The sequence below is a fragment of the Bufo gargarizans genome, chromosome 6 (genome assembly GCF_014858855.1).
Source record: "Bufo gargarizans isolate SCDJY-AF-19 chromosome 6, ASM1485885v1, whole genome shotgun sequence".
Taxonomy (NCBI): domain Eukaryota; kingdom Metazoa; phylum Chordata; class Amphibia; order Anura; family Bufonidae; genus Bufo; species Bufo gargarizans.
The window spans coordinates 205,726,855-205,749,703 of record NC_058085.1 but is presented as its reverse complement, the minus strand read 5'-3'; the positions used below and the strand labels follow the sequence as shown (position 1 = coordinate 205,749,703).

At 46.1% G+C, this 22,849-nt stretch overlaps 1 protein-coding gene across 1 annotated transcript in view; it reads left to right on the top strand.

Annotated features, from left to right (window-relative positions):
- Positions 1–2,683: 2,683 nt before the first annotated feature.
- Positions 2,684–22,849, top strand: part of DUSP29 (dual specificity phosphatase 29) — a 98,092-nt gene continuing 77,926 nt past the window's right edge. Inside the window, exon 1 of the mRNA XM_044298836.1 lies at positions 2,684–2,718. The gene's annotated coding sequence lies outside the window, so the exon portion shown is untranslated. The remainder of the gene's footprint in view (positions 2,719–22,849) is intronic.

The window sequence follows — 22,849 nt, the reverse complement described above, 5'->3', positions numbered from 1 at the left end:
TACTGTTTTTTAAACCAGCTTGTGACTATCACATCACGGAGTGCAGCAAAGTAATGGGAGCGGCTGGGCTCCAACTGCCGGAGGGATGTCCCCTTGGGCTCCTTATTGAGGTACTTTGCATATTAATGAAACCGATTTTATAGACCAAATAAAAGACACAGGAAAGTAATACTAGTATATTTTAATGTAAATCGTGGAGACTAATGTGGTGATGTTATTAGCTCAGTAAGTAAAATCCAGGTGATAGTGTCCCTTTAAATTCATGGTGTCACATTGCAACCCTCCAATTACTGTGACCTGCAAACTTTAGTTGTCGAATGTGTGTTGTGGTCAGAGGAGCACCTATTCTTACTACTGCCTGGGGCGAAAACTGAGACGGTGCTTCCCCCCTCATCCCAATTTCTTACCCTAATCGCTTCCCTCCAGCCCTACTGTTAAAGACATACTTGAAAAACATTACATACAGCACTACAAAGCCTCATTCACATGTCAGTGTTTTCGTCAGTGATTTCCATCAGTGATTGGAGCCTCCAAAGACATAAGGTATAAGGGAAAGATCTGTACCTGTTCTGTGTTTAGAGCCACACCTGGTTTATAAGTGCCCTCCACAGATCCCCCATAAGTGCCCTCCACAGATCCCCCATATGTGCCCTCCACAGATCCCCCATATGTGCCCTCCACAGATCCCCCATATGTGCCCTCCACAGATCCCCCATATGTGCCCTCCACAGATCCCCCATATGTGCCCTCCACAGATCCCCCATATGTGCCCTCCACAGATCCCCCATATGTGCCCTCCAAAGATCCCCCATATGTGCCCTCCACAGATCCCCCATAAGTGCCCTCCACAGTTCCCCCATAAGTGCCCTCCACAGTTCCCCCATAAGTGCCCTCCACAGATCCCCCATAAGTGCCCTCCACAGATCCCCCATAAGTGCCCTCCACAGATCCCCCATAAGTGCCCTCCACAGATCCCCCATAACAGTGCCCTCCACAGATCCCCTATAACAGTGCCCTCCACAGATCCCCTATAACAGTGTCATCCACAGATACCCCCATAACAGTGTCATCCACAGATACCCCATAATAGTGTCATCCACAGATCCCCAATAACAGTGTCATCCACAGAACCCCCATTAACAGTGTTATCCACAGAAACCCCATAACAGTGTCATCCACAGATCACTTATAACAGTGTCATCCACAGATCACTTATAACAGTGTCATCCACAGATCCCCATAACAGTGTCATCCACAGATCCTCCATAACAGTGTCATCCACAGATCCTCCATAACCGTGTCATCCACAGAACCCCCATAACAGTGTCATCCACAGATCCCCCCATAACAGTGTCATCCACAGATCCCCCCATAACAGTGTCATCCACAGATCCCCCTATAACAGTGTCATCCACAGATCCCCCTATAACAGTGTCATCCACAGATCCCCCTATAACAGTGTCATCCACAGATACCCCATAACAGTGTCATCCACAGATACCCCATAACAGTGTCATCCACAGATACCCCATAACAGTGTCATCCACAGATCCCCCCCATAACAGTGTCATCCACAGATCCCTAATAACAGTGTCATCCACAGATCCCCATAACAGTTTCATCTACAGTTCCCCCATAAGTGCCCTCCACAGATCCCCCATAAGTGCCCTCCACAGATCCCCCATAAGTGCCCTCCACAGATCCCCCATAAGTGCCCTCCACAGATCCCCCATAACAGTGCCCTCCACAGATCCCCTATAACAGTGCCCTCCACAGATCCCCTATAACAGTGTCATCCACAGATACCCCCATAACAGTGTCATCCACAGATACCCCATAATAGTGTCATCCACAGATCCCCAATAACAGTGTCATCCACAGATCCCTAATAACAGTGTCATCCACAGATCCCCATAACAGTTTCATCTACAGATATCCCATAACAGTGTCCTCCACAGATGGCAGTACAGCAGGATTGCCATCCAAAATCGGCCTATCCCGCACAAAGCGTTACTGTTGGGAGGCATGTTGGGTGAATGGTAGGAAAGGTGGTTGGGGGGGGGGGGGGGGGCGGTGTCAGGTAATTGTAGCATCTCACTTTTTTAGCTGTCCTCGCCATTTTTCTAAAAGGGGTTGTGACAAGGGCGGGGGAAACAGGGCGTGGCCAGCTACAGCAACAAATTTAATTTAATTTATGTCAATTTTCTGGCGTAAATGAACACAAAAATCTGCGACAGCTCTGAGCTGTTGTAGATTTCTGGTTAAGCGCATGGACTGCAGGTGGATGCACATAATTTATGATGAGCGCAGGGAATATGAAGACTGGCGAAAAAAGTACCAGTCTTGATAAATCTCCCCCATGGAGTAGATGACATCTTTTTCTATATCCTAGCATAGCTTCTAAGAACACAACCATTTTTTCTGTGGACTTGATCTATATGATTAGTACTTATTTCCGCTTTTCAACCAGTAGCAACTAAGGAACAAATTAGTTAATACTTTCTACAAACCAGGCTGCTGTCAGTAAGAGTTAAGGGTCTTCGGCCCACTAACAGACTTGTCTGACAAGCAGAATAAAGAGTTGATCCCCCTTTCTGCAGGCTGCTCCACCTCACCACCAAGGTCAGAGTCAGCAAATCCCACCCTAAAAATAGCTCAGCTCCCAGTTGCAAGTTTTTCAGAGTGGCTCAGTCACACTGGGGTCTGCGGAGCACTCAGGTACATGGGTTTATGTGGGGAAAATAGAATGAAGGGTTAAAACGGGTGCTTGTTCATAATTTGATTTGTATTAGATTGGTAGACAATATGTTATATAATGTTTTTGCACATTCCTAAGTGGCATTTGTGCTCATGCATAGGAACTTTGCAGAGAACTGATAGCTAAAGCATGTGGCATACTGTAGATGTTGATGTTAATCTCTGCATACTGCAATACATGTGTGAGTAAATTAAACATTTAGCCAACTGCAGTATAAATGCCATTGTGTACTAGTAACATTTTCACAAGGAAATGTGGGCTGCAGCAAGATTATTAGAACAATTTACTTCTGTGTGTCTGTACAGAATGGTCAATGAGATATTTGTCTGTAAAACTACTAAGCCCATATCCATGTGAAGGCTGTAGATAACCAGTTTCTTATATTTGCATACCAATCATTATCTAAATGACTGTTAGCTGCACAGATTTCAAAGTTTGCCTCTACTACTGGAATGGTTTTTATTTCTAAAAAAGTAAATGCATACCTGTGACTGTGGTAGGGGGCTGCTAAAAGATTTGGAAATCTATAGATCTATCTATTATGCATTGCAGAGAAAGGTAGCTTTATCTCAGATTTCAAGCAAATACCCGAGGCTACAGAGCATTTACGTACCACTTCTTGGAGTCATGATCAACTGATCTATACAGAGAATACATTCTTTAAGTAGACATACCCTGAAATCAGTGAGTATCCAAGAGCCCCAACTTCTTCATGTCTAGTAGGCTTTACGCACATGGCAAAATGACAGGTGTAAGGATGAGTGAATCAATTCATATACGAATCAGGTTCATTATGAATATCCCAAAAATTAGTTGGCTTTGGATGAATACAGTAAAACATTACACAGCAGGGTCATTATTAGGGGAGGTTTTAATGTAGTTTGTAACCCGACTATTGACACTACCAACCCGAAGGCCTTACCAATAATAAGGCCTTATATAGAAAACTCACTTATGTGAAAGAGCCTTTACCCTCGGCAATGAGCGATCATAAAAGACATCTTGCCCTCCACAGATCTACAAGATATCTGGAGATATATGCATGGAGATGAACAGGATTGATCCTTTATTTCAATACCCCACTGAACACATTATTGAATTGCTACTTTCATTTGTTAGGAAAACCTAGATCCTGCCAATTACATGGTCAGACCATGTGCCAATCATATTACCAATTATACTGATGACTAAGAATGAGCGAACCCGAACTGCAAAGTTTGGGTACCCGGACCGGAACACAGACTTTTTCACTGAAGTCCAGGTTCGGGTTTGGTGTTCGGGTGATTTTATTCTTTTCCGTTATAACATGGTTAATAATAGCATTCTTAAGACAGAATGCAAAACAATATGGCCATTTAGGGGGTTAAAAAACAAAACTAAATTCACCTCATCCACTTGATCGCGCTGCAGCTTCTTCTATCTTCGCTGAACAGGAATATGCCAAAGGACCTGCGATGTGTGTGATGACATCACTGCGATCTTCCACGTGATGTCATCACGCATATCGCAGGTCCTTTGGCAAGCTTCTCAGTTTCATGATATATATTCTGAATTGCAGCTAGTTAGAAAACAACTGCAGACTTTGTTGATATAGTGATATGCTGAAGGTCTAAAAAGAAGCAAATCCGAATTATATCATATGGGTAACAAGGCCAGTAAGCTCCTAATCCCAAACCTGAAAATTAACAAACCAAAAACTGAAAGATTTGTAGAAAAATTATATAATTATAAAGAAGATACTGTCTACGAATTTTTTTGCCAAAAATCAACAAAACCGAAAACCAGAGTACCCAGAGGAAACCCACAAAAAATGTGGAGATCATACAAATGCCATGCAGCTGGATGCTCTAAAAATTAAAGTTTAGGGCCTGTTGTTAAGCAGACCCTATAAAAAAATTTGAGTTGAGGGCCTGCTGTTGAGCAGACCCTATACAAAAATTAGAGTGGAGGGAATATTTACAATCTTAATGAGGAGCAGGAGGAGGCGCAGAAAACAAAATTCAACCATACACTCTTTTTGTGGTGGAAAAGGTGCATGGGAATACACTACAGTAGATTGAGTACATTATAAATGATAGATTGAAATTGCCTTTATGTTTATCCTCAGCTCAGCTGTCCTCTGGTGGAGTTGAGAAATCTGGGACAATCCAGGCCTTGTTTATTTTTATCTGAGTCAACCTGTCAGCATTGTCAGTGGACAAGCGGATATGTTTATCTGTTATGATGCCACCAGTAGCACTAAATACACGCTCAGACAAAACGCTGGCGGCACCTCCTAGGCGTAGAGTGCAAGTTCGTGCCACGTGTCCAGCTTGGACACCCAGTAGTTGTAAGGCACTGAGGGATCATTTAGGATGCTGACACGGTCTGCTATGTACTCCTTCACGATCTTCCAAAACGTTTCCCTCCTTGTACCACTAGGCTGCGCTTCAGGGTGAGGTTCCTGGTGGGGTTTCATGAAAGTGTCCCATGCCTTGGAGAGTGTTGCCCTGGCTTTGTTGGAACTGCTGTGTGTTCCCATTGTCTCCCTTCCCTGGTTGCCTAAGGAAGTACGGACTCTGCTGCCAGTGTTGTCAGATGGAAAATTCTGGAGCAATCTCTGAACAAGTATCTTCTGGTATTGCACCATTTTACTCATCCTCTCAACCACAGGAATGAGAGATGAAAAGTTCTCTTTGTAGCTGGGGTCAAGAAGGGTGAACACCCAGTAAGCCGTGTTATCTAAAATGCGTATAACGTGAGGGTTGTGGGAAAGGCAGCCTAACATGAATTTGGCCATGTGTGCCAGAGTACCAACAGGCAAGACGTCAATATCGACATCAGGATGACTCTCCATTTCCTCCTTCTCCTCCTCCTCCTCTTCTGCCCATCCACTTTGAACAGTTGGAATTAAAGTTCCATGGGTACTACCCTCTGTAGCAGAGGCAACTGTCTCCAGCTCCTCCTCTTCATGGTCCAATTCACGCTGAGAAGACGAACTCTGGGTGGTCTGGGTATCACCCTGTGTGATGTCCTCCCCCATTTCCTCGTCTGCCACATTCAGAGCGTTGTCCTTAATTGTGAGCAGCGATCGTTTGAGTGGGATGGTGACGCTGATAATAGTGTTATCGCCACTAACCATCTGTGTGGATTCATCAAAGTTGCAGCTGGTATTCCACAACTGCCCTCTGCTGCTCACAAAGCCTTTCCTACATGTAGAACGTAGAGTTCCAGCATGTGCTCACGTCGCACAACAGTCGGTGAGCTGGAAGCTGCAAGCGCTGCTGCAGCGTTGACAGACCGGCTGAAGCTGTGGACGACTTGCGGAAATGGGCACACACACGGCACGCCTTCACTAGTAGCTCTGGAAAACTTTGATAAACCGCTGAACCACTAAGTTTAAGACGAGGGCTGGATGTAGGTTGAGTGGAGTCAGCTCGGGCTGGTCCCTTATACCCTGCCAAAGCTCTCCGGCGGTGTGCTGTTTGTACCCTAAGCTTCAGCACGGCCTGTTGACGCTTACCCACAGCAGTGCTACACTGCCTCCAGCTAGCGACTGATGGCTGACTGGTGCAGGAGGTGGAAGTGGAGAAGGGTGAGTCGGAGGAGGAAAAGTGGGGGTTGGAGCCAGTTACATAGCGTAGGGCCCGCAATCCTGGGCGTAAGTAGCACCTGTGCTATCCCAGGGTACGACTCACTCCCGGCCTTCACCACATTCACCCAGTGTGCGGTCAGGGAAATGTAGCATCCCTGGCCACCAACACTTGTCCATGTGTCTGTGGTTAAGTGGAGCTTCCCAGTAACTGTGTTGGTCAGGGCACGGGTGATGTTCTGGGACACATGCTGGTGTAAGGCTGGCACGGCACACAGTAAAAAATAGTGGCGGCTGGGGAGTGCGTACTGAGGGACAGCCGTCGACATCAGGCTGGGGAAGGCCTCAGTGTCCACAAGCCTAAATAGCAACATTTCAAGGGCCAGTAATTTTGAAAGTTGGCAGTTTAGTGCTATGGCCTGTGGGTGGGTGAGTATTTGTGTTTGCGTTCAAATGACTGTGGTATGGACATTTGGACGCTGCGCTGGGACAGCGAAGTGGATGTTGTTGCAGATGGTTCATGTGAAGGTCCAGGTGCAGGGCGAGAGGCATCCGGGCCTGCGTCATGGACAGGGGATTGGAAAGCACACAAAACAGGGGAAGAGGAGGCAGTGGTGTGACCCACAGACCCAGATTGTGGACCCAGGCGTTCGGCCCACTTATTAGGGTGCTTGGATGCAATGTGGCGGATCATGCTGGTGGGGGTGAGGTTGCTAGTGTTCACACCCCGGCTAATTTTGGTACGGCACAGGTTGCAAACTACCACTCTTTTGTCCCCTGCACTTTCCTAAAAAAAGCACCATACTGTGGAACACCTACCCCTTGGCAAGGTTGATTTACGCATGGGGGTGCTCGGTGTAACGGTTGCGGGCCTGTTTTGTGTGGGCCGACTTCTCCCTTTTGCAACCCCACTGCCTCTTCCAGCGGATCCCTACCCCTCTTTACTGCTGACCTTGTTAGGCTTTTCACCTTCCCATGTTGGGTTAGTGACCTCATTGTCCATCACCTCCTCTCCCACTTCCTCACTCTGCTCATCCTCCTGTCTTGACCTAACCACAACCTCAGAGATTGACAACTGTGTCTCATTATCATCCACCTTGTGAACGAATGATTGCCATTCACCACTGTTATCTTCTTGAGACTGTGAAGGCTCAAGAGGTTGGGAATCAGGGCACAATATCTCAGGTCCCTCTTCAAGCGTGCTGGGCTTGAGGGCCAAATGTAATAGTGGCACTGGAAAGAGCTCCTCGGAATATCCGAGTGTGGGATCACTCGTTTGGCAAGCCTATCCATGGTGGGAGGAAGGATGATCTGAGTGAGGATTCGGTTGACCAGACTCTTGGTTACAGAGACTGGACTTGGTGGAAGAGAGGGTGTTGCTTAACCAACTGGTAGCATTATCTTCAGCAATCCAACCGACCAACTGTTTGCACTGGTCCGACTTGAACAGTCTTGACATGCGCCGCCCAGCTAAGTTGGACATGAAGCTGGGTACGGTTTTCTTAATTTTTTTTTGTGGTGCACTGGCAGCAGGCGCAGTTTCATTGCGCCCAGTGCCACGGCCTCTGCGTGAACCATCAGCATCAAGCCCACTTCCCCGTCCCGTAGTGCTCGCCTTCTTCATATTTATGGATTCGTTACTGGTTGTGATGCTGTTTTTTTTACTGTCCACAAAAGACAGATGCAGTACAGTATATAACACAGAACAGCACAGATTTTGGACACTATTTTAGCCACAGATTATTGGAATCTGCAATACAGACACTGTTTTATGATGTTGTTTATATTTATAACTATATTATTCCCAATATATGGCCCTAACAACCACTGACGATGTTCAAATGCAGAGCACTGAGATTAACCGATTAAACCGCAGACAGCAAAAATGCGTTCAGATTCTGTGAAATATGTATTATTTTTTTCACTTTTTCCCAAGATAAGGCCCTGAAAACCACAGACGGTGTTCAAATGCAAGCACTGAGATTAACGGATTAAACAGCAGACAGCAAAAATGTGTTCAGATTCTGGGAAATATGTATTTTTTCTTCACTTTTTTCCAATATATGGCCCTGAAAACTACAGACGGTCTTCAAATGCAGAGCACTGAGATTACTGGATTAAACCACAGACAGCAAAAATTTGTTCAGGTTCTGGGAAATATGTATATTCTTTTATTTCTTTCACTTTTTCCCAATAAATGACCCTAACAACCACTGACGGTGTTCAAATGCAGAGCACTGAGATTAACGGATTTAACCGCAGACAGCAAAAATGGGTTCAGATTCTGGGAAATATGTATATATATTTTTTTTTTTACTTTTTCCCAATATATTGCCCTAACAACCACTGACAGTGTTCAAGTGCAGAGCACTGAGGTTAACGGATTAAACCTCAGATATCAAAAATGTGGTCAGATTCTGGGAAATATGTATATGTGTATATATATATATATATATATATATATATATATATAAAAAATGAACTCCGCGGCACATCCAAGTCGTGAAAAAGTAAAAGAAATTTTAATCACCTAGCATGTTTGGTGATTAAAATTTCTTTTACTTTTTCACGACTTGGATGTGCCGCGGAGTTCATTTTTTTATACCGTTTGGAGGTGGATCGCCGACTCAGCCGCTGGCACTCCGCCAGTACTATTCTGATAGTGGTGCTGCCCACATTCCTTGATTTATATATATATATATATATATATATATATGTTATTTTTTTACTTTTTTCCAATATATGGCCCTGAAAACCACAGACGGTGTTCAAATGCAGAGCACTGAGATTAACAGATTAAACCGCAGACAGCAAAAATGAGGTCAGATTCTGGGAAATATGTATATATTTTTTTCACTTTTTCCCAATATATGGCCCTAAAAATCACAGACAGTGTTCAAATGCAGAGCACTGAGATTAGCGGATTAAACCGCAGATAGCAAAAATGTGGTCAGATTCTGGGAAATATATGTAAATTATAAAAGAAAATTGAAAAGTGCAACTTTGCACTTTCAAATTGCTGCCAACACACACAACAGTCCTTAAAAAAACTTTTGGGTCTTTGAAACGTCTATAAAATGAGTAATTCACCCTACACTCTCTGTCCCTTCATAACAGCAGCTCTCCCTGGATCGCAATGAGTCGAACCCGCGTGACCGGGTGCTATATAGCACCCAATGACGCGTTCCGGCCAGCCAATCACTGTATTGCCAGTAGAAAACATTGCTACTGGCATTACAGTAATGGCAATACTTACCTGCACGTTTATTGGCTGCTTAGCAGGTGCCAAATGTGTGGGGAGGAGACTCGAACATAGCGGTCCGAGTACCGCCATGTGCCGAGCATAGCGATGCTCAAGCCGAACAGGTATTAGGCCGAGCATGCTCGCTCATCACTAGTACCCAAGCTTTGGAACTGGCTGCTTTGATTCTGCAGGCTCTTAGTTAAAGGAGCTATAATATGACAATTTAAGCCTCTTCATTTTTTATCCAATGTGTATGCCAAGTGCTTTTTAAGAGCAACACAATCTTCTTGTAGGGAGAGTAGAGTCTGGGGGTTAGAGTTAGTGTAATGCAGGGCTTCAAGAGTAGCAATGGTAGATAGAAGATTTTGCATCTCCTCCCGATGTGTTTTATTGTAATGGGATGTTTGTTGGATTATAAGGCCCCTCATATATGCCTTAGGTGCATTCCATAGAGTGAATTAATCTATAGCTATTGGTGCACTTAGCAAGAAAAACTCTGTCAGGTCTGCATAGAGCCTGTCACTAACCGACCCCACAGTGAGTATAAAGGTATTAAGGCACCAGAGATAAGTGTTTATTGGGATGTGTGGGAGTGCTGATTTTTAACACTATCGACGCGTGGTCCGACCTATGTCACATGAAACCACATCTGAGAAGAGCCATTTTGTTGCAATAACATATCTATTTCAGTGTATGTTCAATGATGATTGGAGCAAAAGGTATAGTCTCTTTAGTTCGCAAGTAAGCATCTCCAAACGTCATAATACTCTTCACTTTGCAACCAAGCACTCAAGTTAGTGGGAGGTTTCCTGCCACTCGAAGTAGTATCTAACAAGGGATTGTGGACAATGTTGAAGTCTCTGCAAAAATACCGTATTTTTTGCCCTATAAGACCAATATGACGCACCTAGGTTTTTGAGGAGGAAAATAAGAAAAAAATATTTTTGACCAAAAGGTGTGCTTTTGGTGGGTTTTGAACTAATGGTGGTCTGTGCATGACACTATTATGGGGGATCTGTGGATGACGCACTGTTATGAAGGGGATCTGTGTATGGCACTGTTATGGGGGGATCTGTGGATGGCACTGTTATAGGGGGATCTGTGGATGGCACTGTTATGGGGGATCTGTGGATGGCACTGGTATGGGGGGGGGGTGATCTGTGGATGGCACTGTTATGGAGGGGGATCTGTGGATGGCACTGTTATGGGGGGTGGATCTGTGGATGGCACTGCTATATATGTGTCACCCACAGATCCCCCACCCCATAACAGTGCCATCCACATATCCCCCACCCCATAATAGTGGCATCCACAGATGCCCTAATATACCATAGCTAAACCTGTGGGAGGGAGGAGGGAGGAGGGGCCGGTGTCATGCAAATGCGGCGGGGCCAGTGTGGTCAGTGTACTCCGGCCCTGCCGCTCACTGCTTCATTGCTTAAACCTTTTATAATAATAACTTTAATTGACGTTCCGATCCCCAGCCCCATCTGTACTACCACACTTACTAAATGTCCTGTAGCAGGCAGAGCAGGGCGGGCGGGCGGCCGGAACTCACTGATGTCACGTGACGTGCCTGCGCCGCCTACTTTATGAATGAAGTAGGTGGCGCAGGCACGTGACGTCAGTGAGTTACGGTCGCCCGCCCTGCTCTGCCTGCTACAGGACATTTAGTAAGTACGGTAGTACAGATAGGGCTGGGGATCGAAATGTCAATTAAAGTTATTATTATGAAAGGTTTAAGCAATAAAGCAGTGAGTGACCGGCAGGGCCGGAGTACAGTGACCGCACCGCCCCAGCCGCATTTGCATGACACCGGCCCCTCCTCCCTCCAGCTGATACATCACAGTCTGCGATGCTGCAGCATTGCAGACTGCGATGTAAAATGGCACCATTCGCCCCATAAGACGCAGGGGCATTTTCCCCCCACTTTTTTGGGGGGGGGGAGTGCGTCGTATGGGTCGAAAAATACGGTAAGTTTTGCTCAATCCTTTTCCTTAAGGATCTCAAAAAGGTGGTCTGCGAAGAATTAGGTAAATAAGTATTCACAATTGTTAAAAGATCCCACAAGTGCAAGAAACCGACACCCTGGGTCCCTTATCATCTCTATCTCCTGGAAAGTGACTGCTTATGGGAGAATTAAGGAGGCTTATCCTTCTTAGGGTACCTTCACACGCAAATTTGTTACATTCATTTGAATGGGGCAGCAAGTATATGGACTTCCGAAAGCCCCGTTAAAGGAGTTATCCGAGTTATGGGAAAAAAAAATCATAAAACTCATCAGGACATACATATACATTAGTTAAGCTTGATTTAAAGGGAACCTGTCATCAGGATTTTGTGTATAGAGCTGAGGATATGGGTTGCTAGATGGCTGCTAGCACATCCGCAATACCCAGTCCCCAAAGTTCTGCGTGCTTTTATTGTGTATAAAAACCGATTTGATACATATGCAAATTAACCTGAGATGAGTCCTGTACGTGAGATGAGTCAGGGACAGGACACATCTCAGGTTAATTTGCATATGTATCAAATCGTTATTTTTACACAATAAAAGCACACAGATCTATGGGGTTTGGGTATTGCGGATGTGCTAGCGGCCATCTAGCAACCCATGTCCTCAGCTCTACACACAAAATCCAGATGACAGGTTCCCTCTAAGCTTGAAAAAACATACTTACACCTTTGCATGGTTCTGTTATTTATGCTTTGTTTACATGCTGCAGCAAATCTGTGGGGGCGTGTAACAACAATGACTAAGCTCTCCCTCATGAATATTTGTGGGTGTGAATAATCTGCCCTTCCCCGCCCCCTGCACAACCTGACCTTGCATACAAACATAGTCACATGGTCATCTCCTAGCTCCCACAGGCAGAATATCTTCCTGTCACATTGCAGATTGATCTATATCACTATACATATCTCTCTCTCTCTCTCGATATATATATATATTAAGAGAGAGAGAGAGAGGGATATATATAGAGAGAAAGATGTAGCTATATCATATATGTATATAGAGATATAGATCAGCAAATATCATCTATGTATATATATATGTATATAGTTACTGATCGATCTCTCTATGTACATATATGATATATCTAGATCTCTCTCTCTCTCTCTCTCTATATATATATATATATATATATATATATATATGTATATACAGTTGCATGAAAAAGTATGTGAACCCTTTGGAATGATATGGATTTCTGCACAAATTGGTCATAGAATGTGATCTGATCTTCATCTAAGGCCTCATGCACACAACAGTATTTTTCACTGTCTGCAAAACGGGGTTCCGTTGGTCCGTGATCTGTGACCATTTTTTCGTCCGTGGGTCTTCCTTGATTTTTGGAGGATCCACGGACATGAAAAAAAAGTTGTTTTGGTGTCCGCCTGGCCGTGCAGAGCCAAACGGATTCGTCCTGAATTATAATGCAAGTCAATGGGGACGGATCCGTTTGACATTGACACAATATGGTGCAATTGCAAACGGATCCGTCCCCATTGACTTTCAATGTAAAGTCAGGAGTCCCTTTTATACCATCGGATTGGATTTTTCTCCAATCCGATGGTATACGCCTCTATGTTAGAATATACCATCGGATTTGAGTTACATCGTGAAAACTCATATCTGACAGTATATTCTAACACAGAGGCATTCCCATGGTGATGGGGACGCTTCTAGTTAGAATATACTACAGACTGTGTACATGACTGCCCCCTGCTGCCTGGCAGCACCCGATCTCTTACAGGGGGCTATGATACACACAATTAACCCCTCAGGTGCCACACCCCCCTCCCTCCCCAGTTTGAATATCATTGGTGGCCAGTGTGCGGCCCCCCCCTCCCTCCCTCTATTGTATTTAACTCATTGGTGGCATAGTGTGCGGCCACGCCCCCGGCCCCCCTCCCTCCCTCTGTTGTATTTAACTCATTGGTGGCACAGTGTGCGGCCTCCCCCCCCCCCCCGATCATTGGTGGCAGCGGAGAGTTCCGATCGGAGTCCCAGTTTAATCGCTGGGGCTCCGATCGGTAACTATGGCAACCAGAACGCTACTGCAGTCCTGGTTGCCATGGTTACTTAGCAATATTAGAAGCATCATACTTACCTGCTGGCTGCTGCGATGTCTGTGACCGGCCGGGAGCTCCTCCTACTGGTAAGTGACAGGTCTGTGCGGCGCATTGCTTAATAATCTGTCACTTACCAGTAGGAGGAGCTCCCGGCCGGTCACAGACAGCGCAGCAGCCAGCAGGTCAGTATGATGCTTCTCCGCTGCCTCCAATGATCGGGGGGGGGGGGGGGGGAAGCTGCACACTGTGCCACCAATGAGTTAAATACAATAGAGGGAGGGGGGGCCGGGGCGGGGGCGCACACTGTGCCACCAATGAGTTAAATACAATACAGGGAGGGGGGGTGGGAATGAGTTAAATTCAATAGAGGGAGGGAGGGGGGGGGGCGCACACTGTGCCACCAATGAGTTAAATACAGTAGAGGGAGGGAGGGGGGGCAGCACTGGCCACCAGTGATATAAATACAATAGAGGGAGGGAGGGGGGGCCGCACTGGCCACCAATGAAATTGAAACTGGGGAGGGAGGGGGGTCTGCCCCCTGCTGCCTGGCAGCCCCGGATCTCTTACAGGGGGCTATGATACGCACAATTAACCCCTTCAGGTGCGGCACCTGAGGGGTTAATTGTATGGATCACAGCCCCCTGTAAGAGATCGGGTGATGCCAGGCAGCAGGGGGCAGTCATGTACACAGTTCGTAGTATATTCTAACTAGAAGCGTCCCCATCACCGTGGGAACGCCTCTGTGTTAGAATATACTGTCGGATATGAGTTTTCACGAACTGAAAACTCAGCTCTGAAAAAGCTTTTATGCAGACGGATCTTCGGATCCGTCTGTATGAAAGTAACCTACGGCCACGGATCACGGACACAGATGCCAATCTTGTGTGCATCCGTGTTTTTTCACGGACCCATTAACTTGAATGGGTCCGTGAACTGTTGTCCGTCAAAAAAATAGGACAGGTCATATTTTTGGGACGGACAGGATACACGGATCACGGATGCGGCTGCAAAACAGTGCATTTTCCGATTTTTCCACGGACCCATTGAAAGTCAATGGGTCCGCGGAAAAAAAAACGGAAAACGGCACAACGGCCACGGATGCACACAACAGTCGTGTCCATGAGGCCTAAGTCACAACAATGGACAATCACAGTCTGCTTAAACTAATAACACACAAATAATTAAATGTTACCATGTTTTTATTTAACACACCATGTAAACATTCACAGGGCAGGTGGAAAAAGTATGTGAACCCTTGGATTTAATAACTGTTTGAACCTCCTTTGGCAGCAATAACTTCAACCAATCAGACGTGCAGAACGGTCAGGAGTAATTATTGACCATTCCTCTTTACAAAACTATTTCAGTTCAGCAATATTCTTGGGATGTCTGGTGTGAATCGCTTTCCTGAGGTCATGCCACAGCATCTCAATCGGATTGAGGTGAGAACTTTGACTGGGCCACTCCAGAAGGCGTATTTTCTTCTGTTTAAGCCATTCTGTTGTTGATTTACTTCTATGCTTTGGTTCGTTGTCCTGTTGCAACACCCATCTTCTGTTGAGCTTCAGCTGGTGGACAGATGGCCTTAAGTTCTCCTGCAAAATGTCTTGATAAACTTGGCAATTCATTTTTCCTTTGATTATAGCAATCCGTCCAGGCCCTTATGCAGCAAAGCAGCCCCAAACCATGATGCCCCCACCACCATACTTCACAGTTGGGATGAGGTTTTTATGTTGGTGTGCTGTGCCTCTATTTGACCACACATAGTGTTGTGTGTTTCTTCCAAACAACTCAACTTTGGTTTCATCTGTCCACAGAATATTTTGCCAGTACTGCTGTGGAACATCCAGGTGCTCTTGTGCAAACTGTAAACGTGCAGCAATGTTTTTTTTTTGGACAGCAGTGGCTTCCTCTGTGGTATCCTCCCATGAAATCTATTCTTGTTTAGTGTTTTATGTATCGTAGATTTGCTAACAGGGATGTTAGAATATGCCAGAGACTTTTGTAAGTCTTTAGCTGTCAACAATTCTTAATTGTAGGTCTTCTGAGAGCTCTTTTGTGCGAGGCATCATTCACATCAGGCAATGCGTCTTGTGAAAAGCAAACCCAGTACTGGTGTGTGTTTTTTATAGGGCAGCTGTAACCAACACCTCCAATCTCATCTCATTGATTGGACTCCAGTTGGCTGACACCTCACTCCAATTAGCTCTTGAAGATGTCATTAGTCTAGGGGTTCACATACTTTTTTACACCTGCACTGTGAATGTTTGCATGGTGTGTTCAATAAAAACATGGTAACATTTAATTCTTTGTGTGTTGTTAGTTTAGGCAAACTGTGATCATCTATTGTTGTGACTTAGATGAAGATCAGATCACATTTTATGACCAATTTGTGCAGAAATCCATATCATTCCAAAGGGTTCACATGCTTTATCTTGCAACTGTGTGTGTGTATACAGTACAGACCAAAAGTTTGGACCCACCTTCTGATGGGAAAAAAAAAGAGTTTTCTTTATTTTCATGACTATGAAAATTGTAGATTCACACTGAAGGCATCAAAACTATGAATTAACACATGTGGAATTATATACATAACAAAAAAGTGTGAAACAACAGAAAATATGTCATATTCTAGGTTCTTCAAAGTAGCCACCTTTTGCTTTGATTACTGCTTTGCACACTCTTGGCATTCTCTTGATGAGCTTCAAGAGGTAGTCACCTGAAATGGTCTTCCAACAGTCTTGAAGGAGTTCCCAGAGATGCTTAGCACTTGTTGGCCCTTTTGCCTTCACTCTGCGGTCCAGCTCACCCCAAACCATCTCGATGGGGTTCAGGTCCGGTGACTGTGGAGGCCAGGTCATCTGGCGCAGCACCCCATCACTCTCCTTCATGGTCAAATAGCCCTTACACAGCCTGGAGGTGTGTTTGGGGTCATTGTCCTGTTGAAAAATAAATGATGGTCCAACTAAACGCAAACCGGATGGAATAGCATGCCGCTGCAAGATGCTGTGGTAGCCATGCTGGTTCAGTATGCCTTCAATTTTGAATAAATCCCAAACAGTGTCACCAGCAACGCACCCCCACACCATCTCCTCCATGCTTCACGGTAGGAACCAGGCATGTAGAGTCCATCCGTTCACCTTTTCTGCGTCGCACAAAGACACGGTGGTTGGAACCAAAGATCTCAAATTTGGACTCATCAGACCAAAGTACAGATTTCCACTGGTCTAATGTCCATTCCTTGTGTTCTTTAGCCCAAACAAGTCTCTTCTGCTTGTTGCCTGTCCTTAGCAGTGGTTTCCTAGCAGATAGTCTACCATGAAGGCCTGATTCACACAGTCTCCTCTTAACAGTTGTTCTAGAGATGTGTCTGCTGCTAGAACTCTGTGTGGCATTGACCTGGTCTCTAATCTGAGCTGCTGTTAACCTGTGATTTCTGAGGCTGGTGACTCGGATGAACTTATCCTCCGCAGCAGAGGTGACTCTTGGTCTTCCTTTCACATGCGGTGAGCCAGTTTCTTTGTAGCGCTTGATGGTTTTTGTGACTGCACTTGGGGACACTTTCAAAGTTTTCCCAATTTTTCGGACTGACTGACCTTCATTTCTTAAAGTAATGATGGCCACTCATTTTTCTTTACTTAGCTGCTTTTTTCTTGCCATAATACAAATTCTCACAGTCTATTTAGTAGGACTATCAGCTGTGTATCCACCTGACTTCTCCACAAGGCAACTGATGGTCCCAACCCCATTTATAAGGCAAGAAATCCCACTTATTAAACCTGACAGGACACACCTGTGAAGTGGAAACCATTTCAGGTGACTACCTCTTGAAGCTCAACAAAAGAATGCCAAGAGTGTGCAAAGCAGTAATCAAAGTAAAAGGTGGCTACTTTGAAGAACCTAGAATTTGACATATTTTCAGTTGTTTCACACTGTTTTGTTATGTATATAATTCCACATGTGTTAATTCATAGTTTTGATGCCTTCAGTGTGAATCTACAATTTTCATAGTCATGAAAATAAAGGAAACTCTTTGAATGAGAAGGTGTGTCCAAACTTTTGGTCTGTACTGTGTATATATATATATATATTATATATACAGACCAATGACTGGCTTCAGTGGGGATCTGACCACAAGCAGGGTTTCACTGCTGAAGTAATTTGCTGGATAGGTGCCCCGGGACCGGAAAATGGAGACAGCGAGAGCAGCATGGAGCAGGAAAGTGTGAATCTTCTGTTCCAGGGACCATACTACAGGAACTTGTTTAAAATCATTTTTACTGGGAAACCCCTTTAAGTGACAACACTTCCTTCCTGCCTCCTGTTCACAAATGAGTGCTTTCCTTCACTGCAGAGGATGGAACGCACTGGTTATTACCGCCTCCTGCACCCCCAGATATACTGTAGGTGCCCTGCAGTAACCTGCACTTTCCCTTAGGGCTCATGCACACGACCGTTGTATGAGTCGGCATCTGATTTGCATTTCTTGTGGCTTCAATGCGGACCCATTCACTTCAACGGGGCTGCAAAAGATGCGGTCAGTACTCCGTGTTCTGTCCGAATCCGTTGCGCCGTTCGGCAAAATGCGTAATACACATGGCTAGTATCCGTGTTTTGCGGACAAAACACAGTACAGTTGTGTGTATGAGAGAATGAATTGTGTGCAAAGCACTTAATGGTTAACCCTTTAATGATCAGGCCTGAAAAGGCCTTAATGACCAGATACTGATATTTTATGGATCGTTATGCTTGCCCATAGACTTCTACTATGACGGATCAAAACGGAAGGCTTCTTAAAGGTTTCTGTTTTGCATTCTGTTATATTCAGTTATAAACGGAACCAATAACGGGATGCCATAAAACAAGTGCGAACACATCCTTACTTGTATTTTATTTATTTATTTTACATTTTTTGTTAAAATTATCTTTTTTTGTTTAAATATATTTTTGCAACACTGTATGCCCCCCAAGAGGTCTTTAGTTTTTTAACTATGTATCTTCCATCTCTCCTCCATTTTCTGTTTTACCGCTTCCAAATCATTTGCCAATGTATTATGGGCATCCACCAGTTCGTTATGTGTAGCAGAAAATTCACCCATGTTCCCTTCCACGTAATCCACTCTTTCTCCAAAGCCTTCCACTGTGGCTGCGTTGTTAGAAATAGCTATGGATCGGCATTGCACAAACATAACATCGTTAATAAAGGTCACCGATACTACCTGATTAGAGGTAGGTTAGGCTAGTAATGTGTCATCTGGCCCAGTGAGCTCTGTTGAGGTACCATTTGTGGCCGTAACTGACAGTGTAGTGTCCCATTTTTGGCTCTGTTTGACTGGACTTGTTGATTAGGAAGACCAGGGGCCGGCGTCAGCACCCGGCACACCAGGGCAAGTGATGGGGCCCACTGCTCCCTGCTCCACTCTTGCAGCTGTGTTCTGGTCTTCATTAAACTGCCTGTTCCGAATTCTAGGTCAGCTTACCCCAGCAATGCAGACAAGTTTTGCCATGTGCACTGCTGGGGTGGGTGGCCCCAGGACTCAGAACAGGGTAGATGGAGTTTCCTACTGGGCTAAAGGACCTTCCTGATGTCATCCTCCCATGTGACCAGTGGGGGAGGAGCTGGAGGAGCAGAAATCTGTGTTCCTGACAGACAAGAGCCTGGCTGGAATGTGGTGAGGCCTAGCTGTGTGTCTGTCCCTGTGTGTGCGCGTGTCTGTCTGTCCCTGTGTGTGTGTCTCTCTGTCCCTGTATGTGTGCGTGTGTCTGTCCCTGTGTGTGTGCGTGTCTGTCCCTGTATGTGTCTGTCCCTGTGTGTGTCTGTCCCTGTGTGTGTGTATATGTGTGTGTCTTTCCCTGTGTGTCTGTCCCTGTGTGCGTGTGTCTGTCCCTGTGTGCGTGCGTCTGTCCCTGTGTGCGTGTCTGCCCCTTTGTGTGCCTTTCCCTGTGTATCTGTCCCTGTGTGTGTGTGTGTGTGTCTGTCCCTGTGTGTGTCTGGCCCTGTGTGTGTGTCTGCCCCTGTGTGTGTGTCTGGCCCTGTGTGTGTCTGGCCCTGTGTGTGTCTGTCTGGCCCTGTGTGTGTGTATCTGTCCCTGTGTGTGTGTCTGCCCCTTTGTGTGTGTCTTTCCCTGTGTGTATCTGTCCTTATGTGTGTGTGTGTCTCTGTCCCTGTGTGTGTGTGTGTCTGTCCCTGTATGTGTCTGTCCCTGTGTGTGTGTCTGCCCCTTTGTGTGTGTGTATGTGTGTGTGTCTTTCCCTGTGTGTCTGTCCCTGTGTGTGCGTCTGCCCCTGTGTGTGCGTCTGCCCCTGTGTGTGCGTCTGCCCCTTTGTGTGCGTCTGCCCCTTTGTGTGTGTCTGTCCCTATGTGTGTGTGTGTGTCTGTCCCTATGTGTGTGTGTGTCTGTCCCTATGTGTGTGTGTGTCTGTCCCTATGTGTGTGTGTGTCTGTCCCTATGTGTGTGTGTGTGTCTGTCCCTATATGTGTGTGTGTGTCTGTCCCTATATGTGTGTGTGTGTCTGTCCCTATGTGAGTGTGTGTGTCTGTCCCTATGTGTGTGTGTGTGTCTGTCCCTATGTGTGTGTGTGTCTGTCCCTGTGTGTGTGTGTGTGTCTGTCCCTGTGTGTGTGTGTGTGTCTGTCCCTGTGTGTGTGTGTCTGTCCCTGTGTGTGTGTGTGCCCCTTTGTGTGTGTCTGTCCCTGTGTGTTTCTGTCCCTATGTGTGTGTGTGTCTGTCCCTGTGTGTGTATATGTGTGTGTCTTTCCCTGTGTGTCTGTCCCTGTGTGTGTATATGTATGTGTCTGTCCCTGTGTGTGTGTCTGTTCTTGTGTCTGTCTGTCTGTCCCTGTGTGTGTCTGTCTGTTCCTGTGTGTGTCTTTACCTGTGTGTGTGTCTGTCCCTGTGTGTGTGTGTCTGTCCCTGTGTGTGTGCGTCTGTCCCTGTGTGTGTGTCTGCCCCTTTGTGTGTCTTTCCCTGTGTATCTGTCCGTGTGTGACTGTCCCTGTGTGTCTGTCCCTGTGTGTGTCTAGCCCTGTGTGTGTGTCTGTCCCTGTGTGTGTGTCTCATTCCCTGTGTGTGTGTGTGTGTCTGTCCCTGTGTGTGTATCTGTCCCTGTGTGTGTGTCTGCCCCTTAGAGTGTGTCTTTCCCTGTGTGTGTGTCTGTCCCTGTGTGTGTGTCTGTCCCTGTGTGTGTGTCTGTCCCTGTGTGTGTGTCTGTCCCTGTGTGTGTGTCTGTCCCTGTGTGTGTATATGTATGTGTCTGTCCCTGTGTGTGTGTCTGTTCTTGTGTCTGTCTGTCTGTCCCTGTGTGTGTCTGTCTGTTCCTGTGTGTGTCTTTACCTGTGTGTGTGTCTGTCCCTGTGTGTGTGCGTCTGTCCCTGTGTGTGTGCGTCTGTCCCTGTGTGTGTGTCTGCCCCTTTGTGTGTCTTTCCCTGTGTATCTGTCCGTGTGTGACTGTCCCTGTGTGTCTGTCCCTGTGTGTGTCTAGCCCTGTGTGTGTGTCTGTCCCTGTGTGTGTGTCTCATTCCCTGTGTGTGTGTGTGTGTCTGTCCCTGTGTGTGTATCTGTCCCTGTGTGTGTGTCTGTCCCTGTGTGTGTGTCTGTCCCTGTGTGTGTGTCTGTCCCTGTGTGTGTGTCTGTCCCTGTGTGTGTGTCTGTCCCTGTGTGTGTGTCTGTCCCTGTGTGTGTGTCTGTCTTTGTGTGTATTTGACCGTCCCAGTATGTGTGTCCTTGTGTGAATGTGTCTGTCCCTGTGTGTCTATCTGTCACCGTGTGTGTCTCTCCTAGTGTGTGTATCTCTCCCTGTGTGTTTGTGCGTGTCTCTCTCCCTGTGTGTGTGTGTCTCTCTCTCCGTGTGTGTGTATCTCTCCCTGTGTGTGTGTCTGTCCCTGTGTGTGCGTGCATCTTTCCCTGTGTGCGTGCATCTTTCCCTGTATGTGTGTGTGCATCTGTCCTTGTATGTGTGTGTGTCTATCCCTGTGTGTGTATGTCCCTGTGTGGGTGTGTGCCTGTTCCTTTGTGTGTGTGTCTGTCCCTGTGTGTTTGTCTGTCCCTCTGTGTGTATTTGAATGCCCCTGTGTGTGTGTGTGTCTGTCCCTGTGTGTATTTGACCGGCCCAGTGTGTGTGTCCTTGTGTGTATGTGTCTGTCCCTGTGTGTGTGTGTGTGTGTGTATCTCCCTGTTTGTGTGTGTGTCTCTCCCTGTGTGTCACCATCACCATGACAACAGTGTTCCTATGTCTTGATGCAGCTGCATCAGGACGTTCTGTGCGGCGCAAGATGAAGATGGAAGAGGAGGCAGCGCCGCCAGCATGGAGTCCGTGGGAGAGACACAGGGAGGCACACTAAGGATGTAACACTACCACATGATCTATTCTACACTAGTGTTATCTGTGGTTTTATATAGGACTGCAGGTAACACTACCACATTATTAGCACTAGTGCCATCTGTGGTTTTACATAGGACTGCAGGTAACACTACTACACTTTCTGTACTTAGATAGCCATGACTGTGTTATCTGTGCTGTTACATAGGACTGCAGGTGATATCTACTATATTATCTGTACTCAGAGAGTTATTACTGTGCAAGGGAGACCACTGAGACTTTATCGCCCAAGGGCCCACATGAAGCTGGAGCCAGCCCTGGAGAAGGCAGTGTAAAGTTGGCACTGTCACTTGAGCTTGTATTGTTGTCCGCCCTGGGGTATAATGGAGGGTGCTCAGCCTGTGTGAGTAGGGCTTGAGCCTGAGTCTGGAGTGGGAGAGGTGTCCTACATTACAGAGGGCTTACTTACAGTACTGGGCGTAGTATACAGCTTCTGCTAGCGCGACCTATGTGGCGGAATCGTTGTCTGCGTCGCCATTATTGTTGCCAGAGTGTGTGCCGAAAAAGTCAGTTAGAGCTTTAGAGCTTCTTTCCTTCCTCTCCGGGTCATCCTAGATAGCAAGGAGACAGTCAGGAGTGGGTTCTTAAAGCCTATACAAGCGAGGGAGAGCTGTGGATGTTGCTGTGCAGAATGTCTGGTATGGAGCTCAGCTATCAGGCGGCCATCCCACTCCCAGACCAGGCTACACCCCTGAATCTGCATATTTTCTGTATGCACATAAGACATTAGGCCCAAACATGTTAGTGGTGCTGATACTGCGTTATTCCCAATGTAAATTGTCAATAGCAGTGTATTCAGTGTTTGTAGAAAGCAAAGGACA